At 42.6% G+C, this 20,229-nt stretch overlaps 1 protein-coding gene across 2 annotated transcripts in view; it reads right to left on the bottom strand.

Moving 5' to 3' along the window:
- stxbp6 (syntaxin binding protein 6 (amisyn)) overlaps positions 1-20,229 on the bottom strand; it is a 76,343-nt gene that overhangs the window by 33,876 nt on the left and 22,238 nt on the right. The window lies entirely within an intron of this gene.

Below are 20,229 nucleotides of genomic sequence, written 5' to 3' on the forward strand. Positions count from 1 at the left end.
CCACATGAATCAAAGTTAAAGAAAAATACAATAGGCTTCTTCCTCAGTGCATGGACGGGTGTGTGTGCGTGTCTGGCATTCTAATAAGAGCAGGGTGTGTGTTTATGGAAGCGAGTGCTGTCAGGCAGCACGCAGGGACTCTGGGCCGTGCCCTTAAGTGTGAAATACCAGAGAACCCACCCAGGGCTTGGCAGAGGAAGTCCCTGCAGTTGAGCCCCAGGTCTCCTGCAATCTGCTGTCACAAAGCCCGTTCAGTCAAATAGCTGCCTGGAGAGAAAGAGATGCCAATATGCCAGTCCTCATCCAGTTTAACCTTTAATCCTGTCTAACGCCTAAAACATCAACTGGCTCAGTCTACTAAACACCTGCTGGTTAACAAAACAGGGATATGTGGAGATATACTGCCATAATAAGCGTCATCATCATCATCAACTGTTGAGGACTTTGCGTTTCTTTTTCTTGTTCCCGTTTTCTTTTTTCGACTTGTCACTTTGTTTATAAAAGCAGAACTGAATGGATTCAAGAAATATAAACGCCATTGCAGCAATACTCAATAAGAATGGACGATTTTCTAGTAATTGATCCCAGTTTTAAAGGGAAATTCAATTTCTGTGGGAGCTGTTCGGGGTCAAGTGTCTTGCTCAGGGACACTACACGTAAACATTGACGTGTTGGAAAGCCAACCTTAGATACTGGTCAATCAGCTATGGCTACCCTGGAGGAGACGCTAATTCTCTGTGCACAAAGCTCACAGGGACTCAGATACTGTATCCTACAAGGCTCCTTGAGCTCTGATTGTGATTTAATATTTTCTCAGTGGGAGGTCAGGGAGAGGTGTGAAGTAGTAGGTGGTGAGCATATGGTGGTTTTTTGGCATCCTGGTAAGGTTCGCGCCAAGGCCTCAGCTTCCTTAAAGGGAGAGTTGTAGATACAGTACAGAGGAACTCCAGCTGTTCCTTGAAGTGACCTTCATTACTACAATTAACATGCATGCCAATCAGAAGCACCCATGGCTGGGGAAGGATGCTGTACTGTAAGCACATGTCAAGTGGAGATGGGCAAAAACACAGCAGGTCAGAATCTGCAGCAAATTCTGAATAGCCAATTGGATTTTAAAGACCAAAAGAAAAGCACTGTGAATGTGAGAATTTGAATCTATTATTTACAGTGTCTGAGGTTCAACAGAACATTTAACCTTGACATGAACACTAATCCTAACTTAAATTAACTAGATAAAAGCCCCCTTCAGGGGTTTGGCCACTTCCTATGTGAAAGTCCCATGTCCAGGGGGTGTACTTGTACATCAAGCTGCCTTCCTCACGCTAAGGAAACAGCAGAGGAGATAGGCTCCTTGTCCTATGGGCCATATGGCTCGGCAAGGCTTACTATACATGATCATTATCAGACCTAAATGTATCCAGGGTACATGGCCCAAAATGAGTAGATATAGGCTACAGGTTTTGTAATAATTTGTAGCATTAGTAGAATTGTTGGGCCTTAAATGTACTGTAAGAAAGAAATTAAAAGTATTGTATGTAAGCTATTTGGCCCTTCATTTGTAAAAGAAATGTACCGGTACATTTCCGGTACCAATTCTGTGACCTGCCTTCATTGCAGTGATGACAGGACGCAGGACTACCTGCTCTGTCGTAGATTGTAATGTCAAATTCCTCATGCGCTTTAATTATGTCCCACGGCTTCATCGGCCTCCAATACAAATGTCCATACAAGGTTGTGCACACACACGTCTCGCATGTAGCCCTAGTAACAGAGAAGAGAGGTATGCAGCTACTACTTCTACTAGTGTTCTGTGCGCCATGCGAGTCTGGCGCATGGGCAGTAGAAGGTGTGTGTACTATATTGCCTCTGTGAGTAAATGAAAACCTGTGAGAAATTGGCAAGCATTTATTGATTTATTGAAGGTGGAAAAGTAAATATTTGTCAAGTCAGAGCCATGAGGGACTTTTGTGGCATGTTCAAAGATAATTTGACAACTGCTGTGCTATGAGTTTGTAGTCACAAAAGGCACACAAACGGGCTGTCTGGGGCCTGGCTTCAATTATAGTAAAGAAGATAATAATGTCAATAATGCTACCCTATGACTATTTGATGCATAGCTGAACATGTACAGTATGGGCTAGGGCTGGGCGATATGACAAAATCTCACGATTTAGATTTTTATTTTATTACGATAACGATATACTCACAATATAGCATATCGTGAGTATATCGCGGGGTCTGAGACCAGAGCCATTGAGTAATGGTTGAGATGAAGCAGTGAAAGGTCCTGAAAGATACATAACGCCAGTCTTTTTTTTTATATAACTTTATTTATAAGATTTTCAATTTTTGTAGACAAACAACCCCACATATACCCCACCCTCCCCGGTTCCATCACAAAACAAGACATAACGTCAGTCTTACCCAATACCCAATCTTTCCGTTTCATGAACACATGGTGTACTTTATACCTCATACTAAGCATTTAAAGTATGAGGTATAAAGTACGGCAGCCTTGTGTTCATAAAACAGAAAGATTGGGTATTGGGTAAGACTGACATTATGTATCTTTCAGGACCTTTCACTATATCCTATAGACTAGAGCATGTCCACATACCAGTCATTTCCATATACAAGGACCTGGGCCAAAGTGGGCTCGGTGGGGCCGAATTTATGCTATGGAGTATTTGTATACTGATTGTCACTTGGAAATGCTTACTGTATTTCTGTGTCATCGAAATATGAATGGTAGTGTGGAATAATATCTTGCATAACACTTAGCCTGACCTATGACCTGACTAGGTAATTGTTGCTTGCCTATAGTTGCCTACTTGTGAGTACATTGCAACTCCTTCTAAAGTTGTTATTCTCCATTTATGCGGGTGGCTTAATGCCCTTTTACATGTGGTGGTAAATCTGACAATGATGTTGTGAACCAGTTAAAACATGCCTTAGGTCTCTGTCTATAAGCAAGCATTTTATCTAACCACAAGGGCCTGTTTTCTCTGAGAGAACTGCATGACCACAGACTTGTTTGTCTGCATATGTTCTCCAATGATATCATGCCGCAACGTCTTAATTGATCCAAAGCCCAGAAAATATCATTCCACAAATATCTTGACTTATACAGTATGCATTTAAACAGTGATTAAGATAGACAAGGCTAAGCCAGTTATTAGGATATTGTCCATTTATTAACATGCCAAATTCACCCATAATTATGGAAATCTTAAACAGACTGAAACATGATTGCTTAGTGCTTACATTACACTAGACCGCTAGATTTCTGGCATGCTCACAATACTGGAGACTATTTATGCAAATTAATAGATCTCTTGCCAGAGCATATTATTCAAATCGCAACCCAAGGTAGAGTACACAACTATGGATATTTCATATTGCATGGGGCATTGACCTGACCTGACTTCACAGTCTTACTCATGTTCACTTGGTAGTAGAGTTGAAGTGAGAGCACAGTGGCATTCTTTGCTGACATGAGGTTTGGCTTCTCTCAAGAGGAGCAAAATTGATTATGGCAAAAGTTAGTATGGGTCCATAAAATAATCCTTTAAAAAATAAAATGCCCCGATTTCCGATCATTTAAAAATCACGTGATCGGGATAACTCTAACTGGGATGATGTCTTCATGACCATTTCTTCTTTTACTCTTCGCTATGAAACGGGTGAATGGGAATTTACTGATAAAAAGAGTGAATGTACTGTTAAAATCACACCCGTGTGAAGTGAGTAGTGCAACTCCGTGTGCAGGTCCCCGGGGGTCTCCGGAAGTTCCAGAACCACAGGAACGCGGCCAGGGTGCTGGCTCGGTTCCGGAACGGTCGAGAAATGACAGTTACCGTGTTGTGGTCCCCAGGGGGTCCCTCTACTGTACTGTACTGTCACACCCAAAATCACGTAAAGGCTGCTAAAAACTAGGTTTCCCATCATGCAGCTGTGTAGTGTGAAGCTCAACAGCACCACATGGCTGTTAAAAACTCAGCTTCCCATCATGCACCTGTGCACAGTGTGAAGCTCAACAGTGCCACTTTGTCACCTGTTGGTACCCTGTACAGACAGACAGACAGACAGACAGACAGACAGACAGACAGACAGACAGACACATGCATTGCCGGGCATTGGAGCCATAGGGTGCAGCTGCACCACTCAAATTGGGGGAAAAGAATATTGTGCTACAGCCAAGGCAATACCGGCCAATTATACCGAGTGAGGAGTATGTTAAATGTCTTTCTATCTTTACATTACTTCCAAAAGAAAATAATGAGCATGGTAGAAGGCGATGATTTAAACTCAGGCCTTTACTTCAGGAATTTTGTTTTTGAGTGAACAACAACATATAATAATTAATAACCCATCCGTTGCAAGGCACAATACTGGGTTTAAAAACACAGCTGAAACATGAAGTGGAGTCTGTCAACTCCCGCAATTTCCTTCTTCCCATATTGCGCTGCAACGCAACTCTAGGATGAGCCGCCCAAAGGGCGGCGAAATTCTAGTAATAATAATAATTTACAAGTGGTACAGGGTTGTGAAATGTATGTGTGCAAGTGAAGGTGGGTTCCGTCCTACACAGAATCAATTAATACTACAGGAATTTTGGACTTTTTGGGGGGTGTAGACTGCATACAGAGAATGAGCAGACACCCAATCTGGTATAGAAGAACTTTCTGACCCAAGATCTGGGGTTAAACAGCTGGGTTTGCATGCTGCTTTGGGCCAGTGGGAGGGGTGATGGATGGAGTGACTGAATATTCTTGGAAGTAAACCGTCACTGATTTCTGTCAGCTGCTAAACACATTCCCTAGAAGAGCTTAGAGAGGGATGTCAGTACAGACCACGGTCACAGGTGATGGCTTAATCCTACTGTGTTTATGTTGTCCACATACACTTATCCTTCAAAAATACATCAGCATGGTGTAATACCTTAATTGCGACTGTAGGCAGGGGTTGACACTAAGGTCTCAGAGGCACTTGCCCGTCGGGCAAGTAAAGGTCATGTTCCACTTGCCCCCCAAAATATATTGTAGGCCTACATTTTGCATTACTGTTTATTTTAACGTATTTTTTACTTTCTACTTGCATGCTTGAAACGTTTCCTTTCCCAGTTGAAAACTTTGAAAACTGATATTTTTAACTCACAGTCACAATAGGCTACAGTAAACAATCAAGTTATGTAAATACTATATTTTATTTTAACAATACGAGGTTTATTTTAACATTAGAGGTAGCTCTCTTCATAGTTGTTCTTCCATTGGGAGGACACCTCATTACTGGAGGTCCCACTTTCACACAGCCATTAGCATACTATCAGTATCAGCGTGAGATGAGTGTTGAATGACTGGCAACCATTAAACAACGACGTTCTGAAAACACAATAAACCAACCAGTGATAGTATTGTTGACAATTGGCAGGCAATGTATATTGATGTGTGCACTGTGCACGTTCTGCGAGATTTACTTTGTGGTACAACGGTGTTGTGTGCCGAAAACAGCTGATCCACACACAAGCTCAAAGCGCATCGCATCCCACGCGTTGTGAAGCATGCATGCAACATTCGAGGCGTACGACGGAGCATCGCCGCATTAGCCTGGTTAATAAACCAGACTAATATCGCACGGACCGCGGGATATTAGTCTGGGGAGGCTCAGCTTGGATTTCATTTCCAGGGGAGCGGGTTGAAACATTTTCTCTTTGACGCAATTGGTCAGAGCTACTGTCAGTCAAAGGTCTCAAGCATTGGAAGTCACTGTACCAAAGCCCGCCCATATTGCATACCGTGTCCCGATTGGCCGCCCTATTTCTCTGGTGTAGGAAATGGGCGTACAATTGAGCCTCTCCAGACCTTAATCCGCCGGCAGGCAATTTATTTTTGCCAACGGCTGATTCGGTCTGGTTTATTAACCAGGCTATCGCCGCATAGTGTTGCTCGGGCAGAGCTTTATTGGCGACTCGCGAAGCGGGTTGTGGCGTCGTCATGATGCCACGTTTAGATTGTTTACCGACTGAACATACCGGTCAGAAAGCTGGGGAAGTCACAGCAAAACTTTGCAGAGAAGGACGGTGCTGTAGTAGCAGCCATGGAAATGTGACAGTCCACTTTCGCTGACGTCGTTCTGACTCATTTACTTTTTCTATCGTCATTATTTCCTCTCTGTGACATGTTGTGTAAATGTTTATATAGCCAACTAAACTAAGACGTTCACTCAAAATGCACACTTGCCCGATCGGGCAAGCCGGTAGCAACCTTCACCTGCCTGACCTTTTTTTTTACTTGCCCCGGGCAAGCGGGCAACCGTTAGTGTCAACCCCTGCGTAGGTAATAATTAATATGATGTCTATAAAAAAGGAGATAGTGAAAACATATAGCCTTTATTACACTTAATTTACTCGTTTACTCTCCCCTCTCACTCTACAACTCTGCACACAAACGCTGATTCATTGAATCATTAACAGTGCAATGCAGAAGGAAAGAGCTACAATAGCAGTTGGCCCTGCTTATGTCTCCGACTAAAGTGCTCATTCTGTAATTACACTTTTGTGCATGCAACCTTGATTGAGAGTAATTATCCATTTTGTTCCAAATTACGCTAGCTCACGTTGATCATTTGACTAGGATTTGCTGAGCAGGTGCATAAATATTAACAAATATTAATGTGGAATAGAGAACATATAGAACAACAGGATAGCTACAATAAAAATCAACAATTACAATTGTTTCGTCAAAGTGTTTTGCCATTGGCATGGCAGGTAAAATTAATGATTCAGGAGGCAAGAAAAAGGAATAAAGGCACTTTGGAACTCTGTGAGACTGATCATATTGAAGAACCTCTATTTTAGAACTGAATTTGGTCCAGAATTTAAGAGGAACTAGTGTGTTTCTGTCAAATATTTCACAGGGATGATAGATAACACTACCAGCCTTTGTCTAGACGTGGCATCTCACACCTGTGACAATAAAGAACATTGTGCCTGACTGAAGTCTCAGTCTCAGTCTCTCTCCCCTCTCTCTCCCTCTCTCCCTCTCTCTCTCTCTGATTTCAATCTGATTCTACTTGGAAGCAGCATGTGATTTCTCATTTCTTATCGGAAGCCTCACAAATCTAAGGCAAACCATCCAAAAAGGCCATTCATCTTGGTCTCAGAGCAAGCCAACTTTTATCTGATAACCATAACAATAAGTAATATGTAACATTTTGTGTGTGTGTCTCTGTGAGTTTGTTTACCAAAGGGGGTTTGAGATTCCCCACAAGGTCCAATTACATCCAGCACTGTCTGTTCGCATCAATTGTGATCCACAGCTCAGGGCTTGAGCCACACACAAAGGCACTCGCGCACAACCATACATGCACAAAGCCAGATATACTTTAAGAGCAAACAAACAACTATAATAACATCTGGTACCTGTCAAGGTAATCTTACAATTGTGAATGTTCAACCAGTCTCCTTTCTTGTCACAGAATCTCTACAACTGAAATGAGCCATTTGTCTCTGCCAGGCCGGAGACTAGGTTTTCGCTCCTGTCCATGTGTCCGTATGCACTAAGAATTCCCACACAAAGAATACACCCGGAAATCACGTGATCCAAAACAAACTCTCCGTTTTATTTTCCCAGATTGTGTTTTTGGTGAAAACAAGCTAAGAAGAAAAAACGGTGGATCTTGAAAGATGAGTAAAAACGCTGGCAGTAAATTGAGTAAATAATTATACCTGGAAGTCAATGTGAAACCGATAATCACTGTCTAGAGCAGTTCTTATGTTGCTTTTTATCCCTTTTCTCTCACCCTCTCAAACTCTCTCTCTGCCTGAGAGAAATAATTATAAAGTGTCTAAATAACGGACCTGTGAGACTGTTTTGGCCCTGTGTAAGCATTCTGCATGGTTTAATAGGAAACACTTGGCTCCTTATTGCAGCAGGTGCAGCAACAGTACACAAACAGAGCTGTTATGGATGCAACTCCACAAATGGATTGCTATGGCACTAGCTGATAAATATACTTATACCTACTGTATAAGATACACTATTATCGCAAAACAATTAGAATAACCCCTTAGGCCTTTTTTCTTTCTTATTCGGATGCCATTGTCAAATTAAAATAATTAAAATGTCATGCTTCAGTTGGCAGAGAGCCGTGGTCAAATACATTCCTTTAGTTACTAGTTGTGAATCCATGAAGTAGGTAAGTCTGTGCCAACCTCATGAAAGCGATATCTCAGAAATTAAGGTAATTTCATGATATTTGGCACAAAAATTATGCCCTCTGAGTTTACAAATAACTTACATTTTGCCTAAAAATATACAATGCCTTAGATTCCTTCAAAGTATTCACTACATACGGAGTCTAGACAGACTGCAACTGGTTGGCTAAGCCTTAGCCAACCAGTTGCAGATTACATTGATGTCTGGTCTAGCCGCTAAGGCATACAACTACAGCGTTGAATGTAGTCATCGTCATCCCACCCCCCACGCCTGCACGCTTACTGACCACAAACACAGCCTATTGTATTTGTCGGAACAAATTAATCAAACCCACCTGGATCCCGCTAGACTGATAGCGAGTTAACTCCAGATGCAATGGCTCAGCAAATCCATGTGCTTCACTTCAAAATCAATGGTGGCCGCTATAAAAAGATCTAAGAATCATGAAACTCGCCTGGCATAGTGGAATCAGATCCATCCTTTTATGCCTTAATATGTGTTTGTTGTGATTGTATTTTTTATGTATTTGTTGTGTATCTGTTATGTTTGTTTTTTCTGGACATTTACCAAGAGAGCTATAACTAATGACTAAATTGAAAAAAATATATATTGTTTAAAAAAAAAAGGAAAAAAAAAGAAGACTCCTTGACAAACTTTCCTTAAGCTGCACCATTCGCTCTTAAATCTCAGTCCTTCCTTCCTTCTTTCCTGCCCCCATTGACAGTCAGAGCCTGGATGGCAGCATTTCTGCTGAAGAAGACAGAGAACTGCAGAACTACAGTGAGTAAATGGCTCAAACACATTCAAAAATAAACAATGGACAGTTCTGGGAAGGGTTAAATGGAAATGTCTTGTGATACATTAACCAGGGTAAATGTAAAACCAACAAGGTAATGGATTCACCTGCCAAGTGTGTTGAAACAAATCTAGGACTGAGACCAATAAGACAGTGTTGAAATGTATTGCTGCACTGTGTAACTTTCCTGTTCTACCCTGGATTTGAACGCAGGTCTCCTGGACAAGTGCTGAAATGTATACCACTGACTGAGCGAATAGTAAACCGACTGCATTTTAAGACAGAATTTAAAAACAGCTTGTTCCATAATTTGGGGACTACAACTGGTGAGATCTCCCCTGTGCTTTGGCCTTGACCTTGGGACAACCAGAAGCACCTGGTCAGTGGACCTGGTTGATCTTGCATGTGTTTGGTCATATATACAGGTTAGATCTAGCCCATTTAATGTTATGTTGACAAACAATAAAAGGGCCAGTGCAGGGGAGATGTGCCCTCACTTGCGTTTCACTTGCTCTCACTTGCGTTTTCATGTAAAAATACAGGCAATGGGATTGTGGACCAGCTGCAAGCATGAAAGGGAGGCCTGGCTCACACCAACATAAAGGGCATTACAGTAGTCAAGTCGGATCTATATAAAAACATGTCCCTTTCAGAATATTTGGCAGAAAGCCTTGGGCTGTGATCTATATGTGTGAACATGGATTATTCATGGTTTCCCGCCCCCACGACCGATGACAAATGAATGCAATAAGCATGCCTTCAGAAATACTTGCCTCAACAAAAGGAAGATGCCAGGAGGCTGAGAGATTAATACATAACATGTTTTCCATGTACAGAGATGGATGAAGACAAGCAGCCCAGGCATGTGGTAAGACAAGGATGGATTATGAGTTTAAGCAACTCCACCTCCATCAGATTTTGGGCACGCGCATGTATGCATCCATGTGTGCGCATGTGCGTGCAGTTCTGGCATATTAGCATTCAAACAGCATATCAGTTTGTGGGGTTGCACATATAGCACAGGGATACATGTACATTTTGTGTGTATAGTATATCAATGTCTGTCGTTTGTGTGTATGCCACCGTGTTGCTGTATGTACAACAGATCAAAGTAAACACCCACATCGTAGGGTTGCTTCATTATGGGTGCAATTAATCTCATCGAAGTGAGAGCGTCTGCCGGTGTGTGTGTCCCTGCACGCCAGCGTTCAAAAGGCAGATCTGAAAGCAAACACACAGTTGTGGGAATTGCAAATATATTGAACATTCTGCAGAGGACAGACAACAAGGATGATCTGTGTACATGTTTGAAGCTATGGGACATAGCTCACCAATCGGATGATCCTCCAAAACTGCCCAGACATCACTTTACAATGTGATTCATGACATGAGAGAAAAGCAAATCAGATGCACACCTCTGCACTGGCAGATACAGGTCATGAATCGTGCAGTAAGGAATGGAGGGATCAGCACTTCCCCTTGGTCTCTTTATTTATGGGTGGAGTTGCGGTGGCGGTGGGGGGGGGGGGGGTGGATGACTGGGAATGTTAAATGTTTGCCACGGTTGAATTCTGTATTTGTTATTCATCGACATCTGTGATGATATAAAACAAATGTGCCCTGAAAGTTGCAGATCTCGTGCTGCAGAAGTCACAGACCGATAATTCACAGACTTTGCCTCAATAAGTTACAGGCAGCCAATATCTTCGCCTGAAGAACTGTTTCGCAGTGACCCTGTGAGGGACTGCAGGCTCATAAAAGGCACAATGAATACCCCTTTGAGCTTCCATGTTATATGTAGTTACAAACAAAAAGGAATTGTGGTTAGCTCTTTGAAGTGTAGCATCCCTATTGTGACATTGTGGGAAAACAGATCTACAAGCTCACAATGCGTCGTGGTGTGAGCATGTTTATTGGTTATTTTATACAATGAGATTTGGTATGGGGGAAATACCACAGAATGCATATTATTGTAATCCTGGGCGCTACACTTCCTCTGCCAACCTGGGGGGGGGGGGGCAGCGGACTGACCTCTTCTATGCATGAGGAGTCCAAGCTGCTAAATATCATATTATAAGTAGGTTAACCACCGACTTAAACCATATATTCTTATAGGGGATACACACTGAACATGTGATTCACCATGTTAATGATTTTTTTCCAGACCTCCAGTTCTAGGAAACACAAAATGGGGGGACTTTTTTTAAATTATTTCCACACAACAGCTCTAAGGTATATTAATGACATAGTAAAATGTTGAAAATAAGTGGAATGCCCCTTTAAGACCATCAGCACACACTGCTTATTATTATAACTCACGTACGTGTCATTACTATGTTAACAGTGATGTCACTGACTAATCCTTGATACGTTTGTCCTAGCTGGAGCGCATGTGATTTTTTTGTTTGCGTTTTATTTTCCACAACTCGTGCTACTCAAACACTAGCGGATTATCAACCCTTCTACATTCAAGTAGAACTACCTTGGTAAAATAATGTGTCATTATAAGAAATATATATAAATGATGATTATAGTCCACTTCCTTGTTTTAGTACGGATGGCTTTCACATTGCAGCAATCCGTATCAGAGACTTGATTGATTGCGATCCCGGGTACGGTTGGGTGATCCGCTCCCGGGAACGGTACGCATCGCTCACACTACCAAAACATCTGCAAAGTGGTCCCGAGTGCACACCCGGGACCATAATGTGAATATATGTATGAATATATCTCTGTAGAGAAGACACTGACACGTTATGATTTTAAGAAAGGCTTCGGAAAACATCCTCCCATTGTGATGCTGTAGCTACTGTTGTAAGCGATTCAGCTGCCAAGATAATAAGACAAGATAAGCCAAGATCAGTGTTAGTTTGAATCTGTGTGTCAAATTGAAACTGAATAGAATGCAGGGAGTATACTGAAATACCAAAACAAAAGCATGTTGCTTTGTTCTGAACCAGGCAAACATACTCCCCAGGTCAGTGCAGCTTTGCAACATCTGACAGATTTCCTCAGCATGACAGTTCATCTGTGGTGTTGGCTCAGATTTACTGTATATCAGCATCCATAAACCATCTATGGTAATGACAGGAAGAACTATGTTGAAGGGTGAAAACTTTAGAAACAGAATATGCGTTAGTGCTTGCATGCACATGGCAAGACTGTGGCAAGCACGTCCACAGAGGGTGGACGTGCTTGAAATGATCAGCTCCATGAGCTTGGGCCGGAAGCTCAAATTATTTATGCAGTGCCGGGGGGGGATCGTACCACACGTTTCAAGCCATCTAAAGGGTCATAAATCGGGATAACATGCATCAACGCTGGGTTAGAACATGTCAGGCTCAATAGCAATGCTGGGAAGACGGTGTCTGCTTAGACAGAAATGCATTAAAGCGAGAATTGTTATTCTATCATGTACTTGGCTAACTAGCCAAGTTTACACTGGATTTAGGCATACAGACATGGGATTACTGACACAAAATGGTGGGAAATTGACAATGATATATGCCAGAAGCACAGGGAACAGTATATGCATTACACTAATATAAAAGTATCCCGTTTTTGATTGATTGGTTGATTGAATACTTTAACAGTTTTCATAGACAAGCCATTGGGGTCCTTTGTACTCAATTCCATTGAAAAGCAATTTTAGAAAAACGCAATTTTAGCAATTAGCATGCAAGCAAATCACAATACTGTTTCATACTGTGGAGCCTTGCTAGTTAACCGCCGCCCAACAGGTAAGAGTGCCTCTGGAGAGCAAGTGAGGCAGAGAGAAAGAAGACAGCACCACAGCCTGGGCAGGGTTCTGGAAGGAAGATATGTCCCACACCATCTCTTTGATCAGCTGGAATGCGCGTCACCTGTGTTCACCTGCCCAGCTGGAGCAAACAATATAAAAGCCATATCTCTCTGCCTCATTGATAGAGATCCGAGGTGAAGCGAGCTACGTTGGGCGGTGAGCAGACAACCACTTTATTTCACGTCCCATTCTATTCTTACGTTATTGTGAAATTGTTACTTACTGTTGTGTATTATGTGTCTCGTTATCCCAGGCATCAACGGGGCACGCGCTGACCTGGCAGACTAGTGCGTAACTAAAGACGTTTGTGATTTAACTTTCTGTTAATAAACGCTACCTGGTTTGGCATACTGTGGTTCTGTCTCCTGAGTATTCTGTATCAGTCGTCACAATACTGAAAGGAAATTACACAGAGTCACTGCACTGAGCAGCTGTGAGTTATCTACCACCATCGCTTTTTTCATCATTCTCCTCTGAGACAGCAGTGTTGATGACGAGAGTTGATTAATTTCACCTTTCCAACTGTGAATAGCACTCCATCTGCTGCATGTTCCATTGTGGGGTAAACAGGGTCCATTAACACATTTACAGGGGTTTTACTAGGCACTCACATGTGAGTGGCAAAAGCCACGAAAAAAAACATACAAAAAAAGACAACACACTCCATATTTGGGCATAGCCGCATTGTGAACTCCTTATATGGTTATGGCTGAGTCATGGTTACATGTCAGTAATAGGCATTCATTTTTTACATGAATAGGCATTTTACCCTTGACATTGACAATAGATCTGCTATAATCCTGCAAGCAGTCTACTTACGTATATCCATCCGTTTCCACTTCACAAGAAACATTATAGATCTACTGAGCAACACCTTGGTTTGAGTATTCAGACATAATTTGACTGTGATAACTAATAACCTCACACTTTCAATCTCCAACGCCCCTGCTTTCCAGTAAGGACCATCAGACGTCCCTTGAGATATGTATGCCCCCTCCCCATTCCTCTCTCTCTCCACCTCTACTTAGTTATCTGAAGCCAAATAAACATCTAGAAATTGTTTGTGTTTACCCAGCAATCAAACAATTTTCCGCGTTGAGTAGATCGAGATAAATTATTATCTCCAGTGGGAGATAATCAAGGGAGAAATGGAGCATTACAGCGTATGCAGTCTTATTAGCCATTGGCAGTACAGTTCATAGCAATGAAAAAATATTTCCATCAATACACTGTGAAATTTGAACTTAGCTGAAATTAGAAAAGCTGCCAACTTGCGCTATGCACACAAGTTGGCCATTCAAAAGCTGCCAACTTGCGCTATGCACACAAGTAGGCCATGAATGGCCTACTTGTGCGCAACCTGCTGACTCCTGTCAACTTACTGTCTCAATCAGTCACGTATGTCAGTGTTGTCCCTTGGCCAATCAGGGACCACCGTACTTACCCCAACATACATACATACATACATAGTTTACATACATACACATACCCAGCAGATCACCCAGCCAATGACCAAACGTACCTTAGTCACCGACATACGCAGCCGATTACAGTACTTGCGCGCTCTGCTTGTGCAAGTAATAAACTTAACCGTTCTACTGGGGACACAGTTCTTATAAATCCCTCATTCTTCATGCAATCCATTTCGTTTTAATAAAGCTAAATCTAATGTGCTGGCTAGTCCATTTGAATGGGTAAATAAAGTGGATTATTAAGTGTTAAGTCAAGAAGGCTCTCAACAAGTTCGACAAGAACTGTGAGTCGCCCAATTATATGGATGGCTGCCTTTTACAAGGTCGGCAGACTCTGCACTCTGGATTATTTTAATATGGTTCTCTTTTCTTCTTTCATCTTCCCTTCTCCTCGCCTGCTTGATTTTCCCCCCATTGTGCAGTGTGCAGATGAAAGGCAGGAGGTGCGCCGTGTGCTAACACTGCTCTGTTTCCATGAAACAACAGCTGAAAATACTATGAAGAGGACTCCTGTCAGGTAACTGGGGAATTCTGCTGTTGCGGCCTCTGCCATAACATTAAGCCAAGACCTATGGTCAGAGTACACAGTATCAAAAACACATGTAGCAAGGACCAGATTTGGCAATAATTATCTCCTCAATAGTCGTCAAGTGTCCTCACTGCCCCCCTGTCTCCGGCCCCTTTTCTACTGTCCCTTGACATCAACACTTCCACATGTGTGAGCCACATTATCAAACTTCAAATCAAGCACAGTACAGTACACCCCAGCAGGGATGCCAGGAGCCAATCCCCATTTCCCTCTAAACACCTCTGTCAAAACAGGACAGAGAAGTCATCCGTCTCAAGGTTAAGAGGGGCCACACCTAGTTCTGTTGTCATAATGACCAGCTGTGTCTGCTAGTGGACCACCAGGTGGGGATTAAGTCTTTATGGTTCTGCTTCAAAGGCAGACAGACTCGTAGATAAATCTCTGTGCTGTACACACTCCTCCTGGGCTACTTTCCAAAGTGGTTAGAAATCTTTAGAAATCGGGCGTGAGCGAGGACTGAGGAGTCTCATGTTTGCGGTATACGCGTTGACATTAAGAACATTTGCCCTTGTGGGCTCCCATGTCTCAACACTCTGTAAACAGACAACAACAAAAATACAGCAAGGGGGAAAAAATCACACTCGTGTGAAGTGAGGGGTGCTCTTATCATCATTCATCATACATCACATTCCGTGCTCAGCTAATCAAATCATCACAAATGTAATTCCGGCCAATCACTTTTGGCTTCTTCACTTTTATCTTCAATATGTACTTTGCTCAGCCAATTAAATCATCGCTATGGTGTGATCAACCACTCATCAGCCAATGTTTGTGTTCACACAGACCGACAAAGCTTACCGACCCTCAAAAACCAATACCAACCAACCGACTGCAGCAGCTCTGTTAACATTGACTACAGCCAACAGAAAACCTCAGGCGACCTACTGATGCAAGACTTTAGGAAGTAACAAAACTGTTATAGTTGAAGGCGCGCTCTACTCAGGGAGTCAAGTTGATAGTCTCTGTAGCTGATGGGTGGAGATTCTTGAAGATCAATGGAAAAAGAGAATATCCGCACTCTCTGAGTGCGGATATTCCCTTTTTCCATAGACTTTAGGAAGTCCAATCTTAAATGATGCAAAGAAACAATAACCCCACCCTTCACCTCTTCTCTTTCATTAACATTCACTCATCTGCTCATGTCCTCATCTCCAGTGGGAACAGGGAAACACTCCTGCGCTGAGCAGTGCACTAAATCAGGAGCTGAACAGCAGCGACGGAAGCCAAGGAGTGAGGCGAGAGGAGGAGGAGGTGGGGGATGCAACGGGTATTCTTCTAAACAGACAACCACACAAAACCTCCTTCAATCCAACCATCCGATTCCAGTTGGAGTAAATGGAACGACCCCACCACCCTGCAATTTCCATTGGAAAACTTTCCGGGAAAACATAAAAATAACCTACACATGCGACACCTACTGTAGTATTATAATTTAGAGAATTACATTCCCAAATTCCTCTGTGCAAATTGAGCACAAAGCAAATGAGCACAATGCAAATGATTTTGTGCACATTCCTGCTTAGTGCACGGTTCGGTTGGCCAAGTCATAGACCGTGACGTAATGAGACTAGTACGACTGTGCTTTGTGGCTGTGATCACTGACTTTAACTCAGATTTGTGGGTCTTCGACTACTGGCCAATCACAGCGGGGCTTTCCGAGAACTGCGCTGAGCATGGAACACTCCCTCTCCCTGTAGCTTCCCTACCTCTCTATACTTGCTCTACTTCTCCTCTCTCTCTCTCTCTCTCTCTCTCTCTCTCAGCAGTAGACAGATTACAGAGCACCCACACAACCTGCCCAGCACGGAAAAAACACGGTCAGTGGCCAAAGACATATCGCTGTCTGCCTTCGTTCAAAATCTGTCTCACTCGGACACACAATATTCACAGAGAAACAACATGAAACCATGGCATTAGACTCTAGTAAGTCACAAGTGCATAGCAAACTTTGCTCCGTGGAATCATCAGGAGGTTAAAGGATCGAGAGGGAAGTTGTGTGACTTGAATGTGGAATATAGAGGAGGGACTTGATGTGGAAGGATGACGGACAGCTTGGCCTCAGTGAAGGAGCTGTCAGAACCACTGAGGGACGTGAGCGTCCATATGTACACACTTGGAGATGCACATTACATGGAGGCACACACACACACACACAGAGAAAGGGTCTTTTGTATGCATACCAGCACACATAACTCAGGCCATCTGCAGAGCACCTGATCCTTTCATCTTTCCATCTTCGCCTGCTGTGTAGGTACTGTATGCATGCATGCAAGACCAGAACGCATGGGAGCTTGATGTTTTTGCGCATTCAGATGTATGCATCTCTACTGACTGTACAGGCAAGAAGACTCAAGACGTACCTGGCACGGAAACTTAACACTGCATCTAGTATGCGTGCATGTCCAAATAAACACAAAGCCTTTCCTCTCCTTCCTCCTACAGCCTTAGAAAGATTACCTTTCCATCATCTCGCTCAGGTGCTTGTTTGATTGATTGATTGAAATATTTATTAACAGTTTGTAGAATTTACAGTACATTTTAAGCACAAACTCAATACAAAGACTGTCAACTGTGAGTGGACGACCCAATTAAGCATTACACTTGTTTACAACAGGGTCCACATTGTTCAATTCATCAAAACATTTAAAGACAACCTTGTCATTCAACCCTCATCTCATCTCAGCTCCTCTCCTCTCCTCAGATCACTTGGGTGCTGAGGGCTGTTTTTGAGTGGTGCAACCATAGGGTGCAGCACCCAGCAATGTCTGTCCCTGTGTATGCATGTATGTTTAGAGTACCAACAGGTGACAAAGTGGCGCTGTTGTGGTTCACACTATGCACAGGTGCATGATGGGAAGCAGAGTTATTTTGCACCACTCACTTCAGACAAGTCAGATTTAAAGACCCTCATCCTGGCTGAGGAGAGATTTGGGGTGAAGGAATGAGACCACGTTTGTATGCGATGATGGGTGAGTTGGACATTTCAAGTTTGGAGGGCAGACGGGGAAGAAGGGCCTGAGGAAGGATGCTTATGGCATACCACTACAAAGCAGTATCAGTTATCAGTATGAAGGCTGAACAAATGGATAGACACGAGTCGCTGTAGTGTTATTGTCATGTTCATGTGTGGGCTGTATTTCTCTCTGCTCGGTAAGTGCAGGCCAGCATCAATCTAATCTGTCTGCCGCTAACATCAAACCCACAGAAGGCAGCATTCCTCATAACAGAACACAGACGGACCACCCACGCCTGGTTTGACCTCCACTAACAAGCATTTGTCCCAGCTCCCTGAGATATTAAAAAGCTGTAAAAATCTATGAAATAAAATATACCCTGAAAATGGCCAATATAACTGCATAAATCTACGCTGAACCTCATGGGTAGATGCAAGAGCAATGTCACACACATACAAATTTATTATAGTGGTTGTCTTCATTAGTTACATGACATCAATAGTCAACTCAAGTCACAATGCCACAAACAAATTATTATTATAATACTGTACTCACACGTGCACGCACGCACAACCATACGTACGCACGGATATGCACATGCACTTATACACACATATGAATCCGTATAATTACCCAGTGTATTTTGCACGGTAAAACAGATCAGATAAAACTCATCTGACTTTCTGATATGGCCATTGGCCAAGCAGCTTAATCTACCATTGAAGCCGTCCCATCCATCCCGCAGATCAATAATGTACAGTATGAATGCTGCACATGACAAATAGATGAATAGGTGTTCATGTGAATGTAAAGCAATATACAACATGCTGGAATATTCTACACAGCTCTGCATTCTGAAAGTAGACAGAACAGAACACACTAATAAAGACCTTGAATGAATGTGTTCATTAGACAGAGAAACAGAGATGTGTTGGAGAAAGGGGGGGGACTGTTGGTCACAAGATAAAGGTTTCATGACATTAATTTGTATTATTTGTTTTCTTTTAGGTTTTAACCTCAATTACCCACAAACAACCAGAGCTTTGAACATTCAGTGGATTGTCTGTGGTCTGCGGTTTTCTCTGTGTTCTGAAGCCTTTTGAGCTGCAATGAAAACAGCCTCAACAGTGACATCTGCTGGCAAATTGTTATGTCATATATGGGAATTGTGGACTCTTACATCAGTCCGCTAATCAGAGCACTTGTTTGAGCCAGAAAACCCCAGACCACAGAAGATCTACTGAATGTTAAAAGGTCAGGGTTTGTGGGTGCAATTGAGCTCAGAAAACCAAAACAATATATATAATATCTGGAATCCACAGAATTGCGAGCACACACCAAGTAATCAGCATAATAACCCAATACATAACATAGTTAATTTTGCATGTAAACCAACCCACATGAACATGAATACTCCTACACACACACACACACACACACACACACACACACACACACACACACACACACACAGAGGGCATGAATACACCCACATACAGTACACATACTGTAGGAGCCCAGCCCACACATATTTAACATATAGAATGTGAACAGTACCTACCTATTAAAAACTAACACAGAGAATGTTACTGTGTATCTGTTGTGTATCTGTGTTTGTGTAATTTCCCCTCCCCTGGGGATGAGAATATACTTGCTTTCCACTCTCCCTTTCCATATGGGGCAGAATGTTGGCTTTCATCTGTGTGGCTCGTTGGAACATTACTGGTTTCCACTAAAACGGTTCCAGCACGGCCAGACGGCCTGCTCCTTATTTCCGGCACTAAACCCTCCCTAACGCTCCCTTTCTAAAGGGTCATACACAGTTCATGTGTGCAGACACACACACGTGGGAAAGTGGGATCACAGAAGAAATTTGGAGAGAGAAAATAAAACATGAAAAGGGCAGAGAGCGACTCAAAGGATAAAAGGGCAGCCGTTCAAACGGCTCATACACACAATCTTTCCATCCCAAATTTGAACATTTGTCATGTCTAACCCCAACCCTGATCTATCACTTCAAAATGGAGCACCAGCTAAATGTCCTCGTTATTACTGTCAATAGGAATTTTGAAAATGGTTCTTTCCTTGTAATGACCACATGTCCACACAGAAATGGAAAGACAGGAGAAGTGTTGAGTCCCTTCATGACTAATGGAAGGCCAATGTGGAAATGAGTGATCAAAGAGAAAGCATGTTGTTTTGGTTAGGTCTGGCACAGCAAACAGACTTGTCTTGACTACTATAGACTGATGTCAGGAGATCCGTCAGGGGAGGGGTGTGTGTGATTATAAAGGCATAGGAGTTTGTATGTTTGTGCATCTACAGCCATTTTGAATGCATGTAAAAAAGTGCTCATCAGAGCAAGTAGAAGTAGTCAATCTTATGTGAAAAAAAGCTGGA

The sequence above is a fragment of the Protomyctophum parallelum genome (assembly GCF_964188405.1).
Source record: "Protomyctophum parallelum genome assembly, chromosome: 20".
Lineage (NCBI taxonomy): Eukaryota > Metazoa > Chordata > Actinopteri > Myctophiformes > Myctophidae > Protomyctophum > Protomyctophum parallelum.